The sequence below is a fragment of the Cotesia glomerata genome, linkage group LG4 (genome assembly GCF_020080835.1).
Source record: "Cotesia glomerata isolate CgM1 linkage group LG4, MPM_Cglom_v2.3, whole genome shotgun sequence".
In the NCBI taxonomy this organism is placed as follows: domain Eukaryota; kingdom Metazoa; phylum Arthropoda; class Insecta; order Hymenoptera; family Braconidae; genus Cotesia; species Cotesia glomerata.
The window spans coordinates 9805447-9817334 of record NC_058161.1 but is presented as its reverse complement, the minus strand read 5'-3'; the positions used below and the strand labels follow the sequence as shown (position 1 = coordinate 9817334).

General features: G+C 29.4%; 2 long non-coding RNA genes across 2 annotated transcripts; one reads left to right on the top strand and one right to left on the bottom strand.

The window, feature by feature from the left end:
* Positions 1–369: 369 nt before the first annotated feature.
* Positions 370–1503, bottom strand: LOC123262581. Its single transcript, XR_006508995.1, has 3 exons — positions 1374–1503; positions 921–1259; positions 370–626 (listed from the first exon to the last, which is right to left on the bottom strand). It is a non-coding gene; the product is annotated as an uncharacterized LOC123262581 (long non-coding RNA).
* A 455-nt stretch (positions 1504–1958) lies between these two features.
* LOC123262583 lies at positions 1959–2670 on the top strand. Its single transcript, XR_006508997.1, has 2 exons — positions 1959–2046; positions 2151–2670. It is a non-coding gene; the product is annotated as an uncharacterized LOC123262583 (long non-coding RNA).
* The last annotated feature ends 9218 nt before the right edge of the window (positions 2671–11888 follow it).

Here is an 11888-nt window from a genome sequence, read left to right as displayed (position 1 = left end):
CCTTCTTGACATATAGATAGGTATTCTGAATTCCTTAATCAGTTTTAATATTTAAGGCCATAGAAATGTGAATATCAATCATCTAAAAATATAAAAAACTTAATTTAACTCTTTATCTCCTTAGATTAACAATAGTTCATTATTTTTACTTGCTAATAATATTTTACCCAATAATTTCTTTTTGCTCCAAAACAATTCATATCTTTTAGAAAATTTTTTCGCCTGAATAGACTTTTTTTTTTATGTAAAATATTCAAAAAATTAACTTCATCCAAAAGGAAAAATTTTAAACCAAGAAAATAATTCTTAATCAAACCAAAAAATTTATAAATCAACAAATTTTACTTTATTAAATAATTTTTCTTCTTAATTCTAGCTAATGAAATTTTTTAAAAAATTTGTTTTCTTAAATCAATTTAATTTTTTTCATCAGCATACAAAACCAGTCATTAAATTTCTTCTAATTCAAAAATCCTAAAAAAATTTAATAGCGAAGAAATAGAAGAGTAGTGTAAATTCGGTCGTTCCACTCCAGCCACAAAGTTGCTCTTGGTCCCTTGGTCCTCTGGTTGTCGACATCCTCTTCCTCTTCCCTCTTCCCTTTTCCTTTGTCCTGTTCATCGCGGCTAAAACAAACAAAAAAAAAACAATATCTCACGGTATGTTAAAGCGAGAGGGTATACAATGCTCTTGCTCTTGCTCTTGCTCTTCCCTGTTCTGCTTTGGCGAGTAGTGAAGATACAACTACACACATTTGTGTATCATACAGACGAGACTTGATACCACGCAGAGAAGAGTAAGGGGTGAGCATTGGCAAAGCATACCAACATACATCCATACATACACACGTGCATAATCTATACAGATATTTAGTATGGAGTATGAAGAATATAGTATGGAGTAGTAATAATAATACACACCAGTACAGAGTAGTGCACCAGCAGCAGCAGCAGTAGTAGTAGTAGTAGTAGTAGTAGTAGTAGTAGTAATAGTAGAAATAGTAGTAGTAATCGTAGTCGTAGTAGTAGTAGTCCACAGAATACACTTAGCTGATGTTCGAAGTGGCGCTGAAGGGGTAACAGCAGCAGCGCGGTGTCCATGCTCATACTCGGATCCAACAAAACTTCACCTCCAGCATGCCAGTAGAGGGGACAGGACATCTATAGCGATCGAGGAGAAGCACCGGTGATGTAGTGTGTAGTGTGAAAAGGATAGATTCACTCCAGGAGCACGCAGTGCCTGAGGGAACACCAGCACAGCTGAAAGGAGTAGAGTATAGTCTTCCCTAAGCACACCAGGGACAGGAATAAGGACAGGAGCAGGAATAGGGAGTTATTGGTATGGTATGGAAGGGAATTCTCTCTCATACTCACTCATCAGCGTACAGACGGTAGACGTCGTATGATCAGAATTCTCTCTCTTATGACATTTTTTCTCACTCGCTCCACTTGGCATCTCTAGATTGTTTTCTCTGTCGCTCTTGGTTGTACTCTCATATAGTACTACTACAACTGAACAGAACTCGAATCGTATCGAGGCACGGGCCGTCGATGCCTGTCGCGGTTCCCCACTTCCCCGCTGGCGTTCGCCAGGCGCTGGCGTTGTTGTAGCCAGCCTTCGGTACGGCGAGCGGTATTACTGCTATACGACAGAGACTACTCAGTCGTCCACTGTCCTCGACGGCGTACGTAACATAAACGTACCGATCTTTTTAAGTATCGTTTAGTCAGTATACTCCCTGTGTTAAAGTCTGCTACAGCAGCAGCTCTACTCTTCATACACAATATATATATATATAGTAGTAGTTTACATACTTTACTTGTATATTTAAAGTGTGTAAAAGGTGTTGGTGTCACTAGTGTGATTGTGTTGAGGTCTTACATGCGTCATTCCTTTCGCTCTGTCAATTTGTGTATAAGACTATTGAGATTTGTCATAATTAATAATTATTGGATTGAGGAAGAAATATTAAAAACATAAATTTGTTTTCTTATGTTCTGTTCTTCTGGAGTTATTTATAATTTACTGGATCTTCAGTGATTTAAGGTTTGAAAAATGATTATTTATTATTAGCATAATTTGACATTTCTTTTTAATGACTTGATTTTATTTGTTGTTTTATTCTATTTATTTTGATTTTAATTGCATAGATAATGTATGTATGAGCAAAGATGTGTGTAGAGTTAACCCGACGTCATTGACATGAATTATACTGTGCGATTACCAGGGTTATATAGAGCCGTTCCGTTATCCCAACTCGTTCGTGATAACTCGCGGATCCCTTGCGCCCCACCGCGACGATCCAGTACACGGTGTAGGCGGCCGGGGGGCCCGTGGAGAGTCGGTTAAAGAAGAACAAAGAAGAGCCAGCGTGCTTTAGTCACAGGTAGTGGAGGAATATTTACATATATATATTATATACATACTTATGTATATAGATTTATATGTATATATGTACAAACAGAGATCGCGGGTGCCAGGGAACGGTCAGTAACTGAGTGAGAAGTTTTATGCCAATAAATACATTAAAAAACACGCTTTGGTATTTTCGACTTTTTTTTTTCTTCTTCATCAATTTATTAGTTAGCTAAACCTTAGAAGTCAATTTTGTCAATTATTTCTTCATTTCATTTTGTTAAAATATTATTTTTGTTGTTACTTATTTTTTTTATTTTGTTGAAAACTATTCTATTAATATTGTAACGAACAACAATTAAGTCAATTTTTTAAATTTAATTTCATTAGAGGATTATTAAATTATTTATTGTGATGAAAAAAAATAATTAATTCTTCTTTAATTTTCTTAAAACTATACTCTTTTTTTATTTTGTTAAAAATGATTATATTATTAATCTTATAAAATATAATTGAATTGTTTATCCAACTTTAAATTAAAAATAACTTATTACATATATATATATATATATATATATATATATATATATATATATATATATATATATATATATATATATATATATATATATATTAAATTAATGATGTTATGTATGTATCTGTTTTTTCTCTTAGTCAACATGACCTCCGTTATGTTTTTTTAAATAAATATCCATATAACCACACTATAGATGTAACATTAAATTATTTTTTTCGTTGTAAGATAAATTGAAAGTCTAATCGCTCGAGGCTGTAATACAACTTATCTTTAAATACAAAATTAATAATCAACTAATCGATATATTTACTTGAGCACGAGTAATTCTGACGTCAGGCGGTGATGTCTAGCACACGACCAATGATCATGATCATTCTTTTCCCTCTCTCTTAATAAATCAACTACATACATATCCATATCCACTACATTACATTATATTGCTCGCTCAACATCACTGCCATTTCCTATATTATATCGTTACATATATCACATATCTTTATACATGTATAAAACTGTTTAGACTACTCGTATCACACAATTATGACGCGTTAATAGAGCGTTTCCTCAAGCCGCATCAACACTATATACTACAATACACTTGATACTAAATACTGACGATTGCTGTGGATATGTCCGTAAAACTAAAATTAAGTCGAGTTAATATAACCAGCTTGTATTATTTATTTATTTATTCAACATCATGTTCTTAATAACGATACAACTCGTATATTGTTTCATTTTAATTATATATATAATATATAATATTCACATTGACAACCATCTCAATGCCGCTCTTTTACAGATTTTTAAATCGTTAAATTGTAACGTCAACTTTATTGGGCAAACTCTTGGACATAAACCTTCATTCCTTCATCACTTGAAAATTTTATCCTTACACCACAAAGATATTATTTTTTTGCTTATTCAACCGGCACAATTCTTTGTTTTATAACATCATAAAAAATATACAATGAAATAATTTTTTATGCATTTATATAAATGGCGGATGACTAATTTGTTTGAAAACAAATTGGTTGTTATATAAAAACACTGAGAGAAGGAATCACTTGTAAAGATATTTTCTTTTGTTATAAATTATATTAGAATATTAAATAGATTAATTAAATTAATTTGATTTTTAATCATAAAAAACTGTGAAATTAACTAAATTTTTTTAGAGTAAAAAATTTGTTATTATTGAAATTCTCAATTTATTTAAAATTAATTAATTTTTATTTTCATAATTTTATATTTTTTTCTCCTAAAAATTTTAGTATTTTATGGTTAAATGCATCCGGAGTTATTGATCTAAGCAATTACTTAAATTTAATTTCAATCGAATACAATATCACAAATAGAGTAGATATATTTACTCAAAAAATATTTGTTTTAAACAATTGTTTACATATTTAAATAAAATGTCCATAAAAGTTTTATAGTATTATTTTTCTCGGGAAAGTGCAATCAATTATCGATTAATAACAATTTAACATGATATGTCAGTGAATGTAAACAACTTACAATAATATCTTAAAACAACCACAACAATTATCTTGAGAGAAGAAATAAAAATCTAAACTTGAATCAATAGTTATAATTATCTATAATATCTGTAGCAAGTAATTTCTCACAATATATGTCATTAGATAAAAATGACTAACAGAACAAAAGTAATTTACAATATTATATCCACACAATGTAATGTATATATAAATGATAATAGTGTCGAAGAGAGTTTATTGAGATACGCAATATGTGCCAGTTAAAAAGTATAAGGTGGGGGTCAAGCTGTCGTCATAGCGACGACGTAGGGTGAGGAATTCTGTGGAATAGACAACCAAGAAGAAAACCTACTCGCTCTTTTTACTCTCATTTTTTTTATCTTTATCTCTTCTCCCATCAATACACACTTGCATATCTTTATATTTATACATATGTATAGAAAGATGATATATAATTGATCATCACATTACACGAACTTTATTTTAAGAGTGGAGCATGTATTTGCCAGTAGCCTTGCCCGTAATTATAAATTTTTATTCATATCATTTCACTTGAATTTTGATTTTAAAAATAATAATATTTAATCTTAAATAACTTTTTTGAAAGTATTTTACTATACTTTTAAATCTGATGAGTCGAGACACGTAACGAGAATATGCATATACATGCTTAAACTTCTATGAATCGTTACACTGCAGTAAATGTAAACCCGTTAGAAATTAATTGGGGCCAGGCTACTGATGGCTTTGCTTCTTATTCTACTGTTGTTAGTTTGCTGTTGCTGCACGGAAATCCAAGTGTACTCCAAACTCTGCTATTACTATTACTATTACTCCAGCAACAAACAACAACAACATGAACAACAATAACAACAACTACAGTAGCAATACAAATACACTTTTACATGACAGTATCACTTACGTACTATACACTTACACAATAAACCTCGGAATTCACACTTGCATACAAGTAATGATTGAGACACGCGCATGGGAAACCGCGGGGCATATGTGAAAGTAAAGAAAGTGGGCCGCGTAAGAACTTTTCGAGCTATAACTCTACTAGAAGAAGAATAAAAAGAAGATAACACTGTGACAGATTTTTAATTAATCATCCGCGAATATTTTCATTTGCATCATACATTTTATTTAATTTATTGAATAATTTAAGATTAAAAAAAGAAGAACACGAAGAAATACTTATCGTGCGTTAACGCTGTAGTGTAATTACAATTACAGTTACATTATAGTATTTTTTATTAAAATCCTGTATTACTGGACTAGTCCTGGTGTAGTACTATTGCTTGCACAAAGTTTCATCCTAATTCTCATTGGTGCGGTTAATCCTGGCGCCTCGTCAACCCTGTAGAGTATACAACTCGTTTCTGTAAAGTGTCGTTAGCTTGGATTGCGGGCACTTGGAATCTTGCCAACTTTTTTTTCTTCTTTGGCTCTTTTTTTACTCAGGTTCTTTCTCTCTAAACGCTTTCTCTTAGTGATACAGTAATTGCTAAATACGATTGAGGAATCTCGATGAACAAAGGCTAATTTACTTCTTTAACTGGCAATTAACTGTTTTTATTTTATTATTTATTATTTTTACTGTTATTATTTATTATTGTTACTATAATAATAATAATAATAATAATAATAATAATTATTATTATTATTATTATTATTATTATTATTATTATTATATCGTTTTTACTTGTATACCTATTTTGGTTTTTACAAGACTGTAACCGTATTCTCCACATTTTTGCTATTACCACAGTAATTCCACTCAAGTGCCTCTATTGTTATCATATAACTCTCTTAATGTTATACTTTTTGACTTTCGCCCTTTCAACTAACACTTGGTTTCTTTGCGTTCAACATATTATTTTCCACTTATAATCACACTGTGCTGCGACTGTGGCCGACTTACGCGTTATATAATCGGTACCTGCATTTGCATTACGACCTTAAGTAGTAGGGAGTACTTTTATAATGACATTTTTACTTCCATAACTACACGGGGAAACCACAGAAAACCCGGTCGGTACAGAGGCTGGCAACGTAACGCATATATTCTCTTTATTTTATAATCACTGAAAATAGTGGTGCGTGCTGGAATCGAACCCTGGTCCCACTCTTTCGAAATGCAGGTACTGGGCTGATTAGGCTATTACCAGCCTTTACTATAATTATTATTATTGTTGTTGTTGGGTTTGACTTTGTCAGTGATTTTAAATTATTTACTTATTTATTTATTCATTAAGTTAATTAGCTAATTACAATGTTATTGTAGAAAGAGAAAAAATGTGAAATAGAAAATGAACTATTTTTCATACTCAAAAGTTTATATACTTAAAGTCGTTAATGGTCGCGAGAAAAGCTTCATAAAACTTTCTCACTGGGAAGTTATTTTGTGCACTACCTTAGTTTTATGCCGTAAAAATATGTACTCGTAAATATTTCCAAAGTGTACCTATAAAAATGCTTAAAATAATACTATATATGTAATATCCAGATATTTAAATATTTATCATCTTTTAAAAATAATATGAATTTAAAATATTAAATTAATTAAACTTAAATTTTTATTTTCATAAAAGTTTAATTCAATGAAAAATTACATTAATTAAAAAATGTTAACTCAAGTTTTTGAAAAAAAAATATATATGTACACATTTATACACTGATTAAAATTTTAACTTGACTCAAGAGCAAAAATCTTAAACCAAGAACACCAATTGGAAAAGAATGAATTTCTTGAGCCAAGAGGAAAAATTCTTGAGTCAAGATATATTTTCTTAATTCAAGAAAATCTATCTTGACTCAAGAATTTTTCCTCTTGGCTCAAGAAATTCATTCTTTTCCAATTGGTGTTCTTGGTTTAAGATTTTTGCTCTTGAGTCAAGTTAAAATTTTTATCAGTGTACATATAAAACTTTTATTTGCATGTGAACTGAAAGCTCAGATGACAATTTTAAATGAAAAAATTTAGGTTTAAAAAATATCAACAGAAAATTGAACAAAATTTTTCTAAAAAACGGAATGAACTGTGAACAAAATAAATTACTAATGTGAAAAAAAAAAAAGTGTGTGCGTGTAACGTTTACGCGCGATTGAAGTAAAACTTCTTTGGCGTTGACGGCGTATATCACTGAAATGATTAAATTTTAACTTGAATAATAAATATCACATTATAATTTAATTATATTTGGCTCCCCGCCTTTATTAATCCCGCCAAAATTTCTCAGCAAAAATTTCTCACAATTATTTACAATTAAGTACAATTATTTCTAAAAAAAAAACCATTAACATGTCCCTTTTATTATGGTTTTTGTGTGAAAAAATATTGTACAAGAAATTATTGCTGACAATTTTTGTCGCGAGAAATTTTTGCATGAGAAAAAAGAGACGGTCACCGATATTTTGCATACTATTGTCAAAATAATTTAATGGAGATTAATTTGACACTTCAAAAATTGATTTAGTTTACTAGAAATAGAAAAAAACCTCAAAATAAGTCAAAAAATTTTCCTGTCCGTCATGTATGAAACTCTGAAAACACTATAACTTGCGAAAAAATGCTTTATTCCACCAGGGGTGCCTGTGCATTACCTTCCTAGTACAGCTGTTTTTTCGGCAACTAATTTTGAACGACTTGTTTTTTTTTTTTTTTTTATTTCATAATTAAATGAGCATTATGAGTCGTGAACTTTTGGATTTTCCAAATTGAATTTTATAGAATGTCGCAATCGTCAGAAAATTTATTAATAATTTATTTATTACAAAAGTAATAAATAAACAAGTATACTTAGAGATTTTAAAAAAACTTTAAAATTTTAAATAATGTTTTTAAAATTGTTGAATTTTTATTCACTTTGCTACCTATTCACAATTGATCCGTTTTAAAATATTGAAAATAAATAATCCTAATTGATTATAATATTTACCACTAGCTGGCGTATAAGTCAATAAGCGTGGAGTATATAACATTTACTTACGACCAATCCAAATTATTATTTTTGAATAGCGGAAACTACACAGACTATTATGGCACGCCGTTTTACTTTTTAAAGCTTAAAATTTTTTACCTAAGGTTTAAATTATAATTAACATTTTTACTGTTCTTGAATTATGTTTGACATAATTTTTATTTGAGATTATTTTTTTGAAATCTATTTTTATTTCACTATTGATAATTTTAATTCCATTAGCATATAGAAATATAGGGTTTTGGAGCATTTTTCATTTTTAATGATATTATTTTTTACAATTTTTTCAACATTCTTTTCAAAGAGGAATCAATTTTTATTTTGAATTTTTAGCTGTACGCATATTTGCCGATGCTATATATATGATAGTAAATTTTTTTTACGTTGTTGAGTGTAGATGAAAATTTTCTTTCCTCTTAAAAATTATGATACAAAAAAACGAACTCATTTTTATTTTTGAATACTAAATATGCTATATGAAAAATTTTCTGAATTTTATTGAAGCTAAATTTTTATTAAGCTGATAAATTTAATTCAGTCCCTAAAAATATAGTATACAAATATTAATCATCATTAAATATGATAAAAATTTATTAAACTTCTGTTTCAATTTTATATTGTATCAAAAAAAGTAACTGTGATCTTTAAAGACTCAAAAGAATCACTATTGAATAACAAGTTATCCTATTTTCATATAATTTTTTACAATTTTAATTTTAATTGATCAATTGATATTTTGTTGGTAATGATAATTATGAATTTTGAGATTATGTTTACATGTATATGGATCATTTTAATATTATTGTTCAATAATTCTCTAGCTAATTAATGATATACCAGAATAATGATAAATGTGATATATAACTTGTACAGTTATTTTGAGCGGTAATGCATTTAGTTCAAATGCTTTCGGTTATATTAATTATACTTATTAACAAGGGTTCCAGAAATTTATTAATTAAAACTTTCATAAAAATTAGTGCGATGACGGAAAAAATACTTTATCATTGGAAAGTTTTGTAAGTAAAACAACAGAATTTAAAATCATGGAAATCAATTGAATTTTATTTGAAGTATCAAAAAATATTGCACAATAATTAGGCTGACAATAGCCTAGTCGGCTCGGTGCCCGCTTTTCGAAAGAGTGGGACCCGGGTTCGATCTCGGCACGCACCACTATTTTTCAGTGATTATAATTAAAAATATTTGCGTTACGTTGCCAACCTCTGAAAGTGACAGAGATAGCTGGGCGGCACACGTCTGACTTGGGCGATCACACATTTAAGCAACAACTTGAATGGGTGACCACTCTAGTCAGCGTTGGCTAGTGCGAGGGATCTCTGCACACTAGGAGCGGGGCCTAATGCTCCAGTGGTCGATAAAGAAGAAGTTTCTTGTCAATCATTGTAGACTTAGCCCAGTTCCGACTGTACTATCATGGGTTTTCTCTGTGGTTTCCCCATGATTCTGTTCAAACAGCCTGATAAGGTGAGGTTCAGGGTGAATACGGTACAGAAAGCACAAGTCGGTCCACAGCCGCAATATAAAGCAGAGAAAGTGTTGGGTGGGACTTGCTGAGGTCCAATATAGAAGAAAAGCAAGGAAAGCGTAAATGCTAGGAGAAAGAGAGGAGATCAGCCTTGTAAAAACCGAGAAAGGTGTACAAGTAAAAAGCAATTCTTCTTCTTCTATTACACAATAATTAAGTCGATCTGTAAATTATCAATTAAAATTATCAATATTGATAATATTAATTCCGAGTCTGAATTAAAATTATCATTATTGATAATTTTAATTCATGAATTCATTTGTTATGATCCGTATTAATAATTTTTTGAATCTTCTATTAATTCAATCAGCCAAAATAATTTCTTAATTGCACGACTCATGATGCGAAGCATCAGAGAGTGCTTTACGATCGAAAAATTTTTTTCGCCTCATTTTAGCAACTATTTTTAGTATTATAGCCTTAATAGTTCACGGAATCAAGATATTTTGCATACTATTGTCGAGATAATTTAATGGAGATTAATTCCATACTTTCTAAAAATTGATTTACTGCAATAGAAACGGAAAAAAACATCAAAATAGGTCAAAAAATTTTCCTGTCCGTCATGTATGAAACCCCGGAAACACTGTAACTTGTGAAAAAATCAATTATTTGAGTTAAATTTTTTTTTTTTAATTCTAATCGACGATTGTAGGTCACTGAATGCGAATGGTTAATTAATTCAGTGTCGTTTAATTACAATTAATAAAAAACGAAAACTACAAGACTGTATATCTATATATATCCATGTAAAATTAACATGGATGGTGATATATCTATATCTATAGATATTATGTACATTTTATTCCACCAGGGGCGCTTGTGCAGTACCTTCCTACTACAGCTGTTTTTTCGGCAATTAATTTTGAACGACTTAAGTTTTTTTTTTTTTTTTTTTTTTTTTCTTTTTTTTTTTCATTATGAGTCGTGCACTTTTGGATTTTCCAAACTTTTATTTTGTTATAGTGTATTTTCTGAATTTTTATGATGATAGAACATCATAAAGAAATATGGAATTAAGGTCATGATTTATAAAAATTTATTCATATTTGATAATGAAATAAAGTTTTCCCTGGTAATTTATTTTTTATTTTTCGTTGCTTATTTAATAATGCGAACAAAAAATTACTAGATATAGAAATTTAATGGTCAATTATATGGATTTTTTAGCACTTTGGATGTCTTCAAAAATAACATTAAAAAATGTTTCAATAATAAGTTATAATTATTTAGCATCAGTTAAAAATTTAAGGAATTAGCATTATGTACATAATTGAAAAGTCATTAATTTTTTATATCGTTGAAATATTTAGCTATTATTGGACGATACTTGAAATAATTAAATCGTCATATTATTTCACTTCCTACAAAAATAAAAAAAAATTCGATGCAGCATCAATAATATTCGTCAATTGGAAATTGTACATTCTAAATAAATACTCAACGTATATATTACACATAAATCAAAATAATTATTTCCTTTCTTAGGAAATAACTAATTATATGTTAAAGAATAAAAATGCACACAATTTTCTATATGTATACATAGTTTGTAAATATTTTACTTACGCACAATTTTAAATAAAGTAAAAAAAATACGATGTTATAATATCTTGGTACGATTTGTAATAGAACTGTTATAATTATTATGGAATTTGTCTTTTCAATGAATTATTATGACAACCATTTTTTTTATGAGTTTAAAAAGTAAAGCGGCGTGCCGTATACTATAGTAAGCGTTACTTCCGCCAGAAAAAAAATCTGAGTTACTCCCTAGTCGCGCCTAAAGAAGTTTTACTAGCAAAAAAAAAAAAAAAAAAAAAACTACCGTAGCTTATAAAATATACAAGAGAAAAAAATAGTTTCACAAAGATAGACATGTAATTTACAATTTGAAAATTAATATAGACGCTGATCGTACACGGTTTCTTTTCACGTCATGCAAGCATGCGTGACAC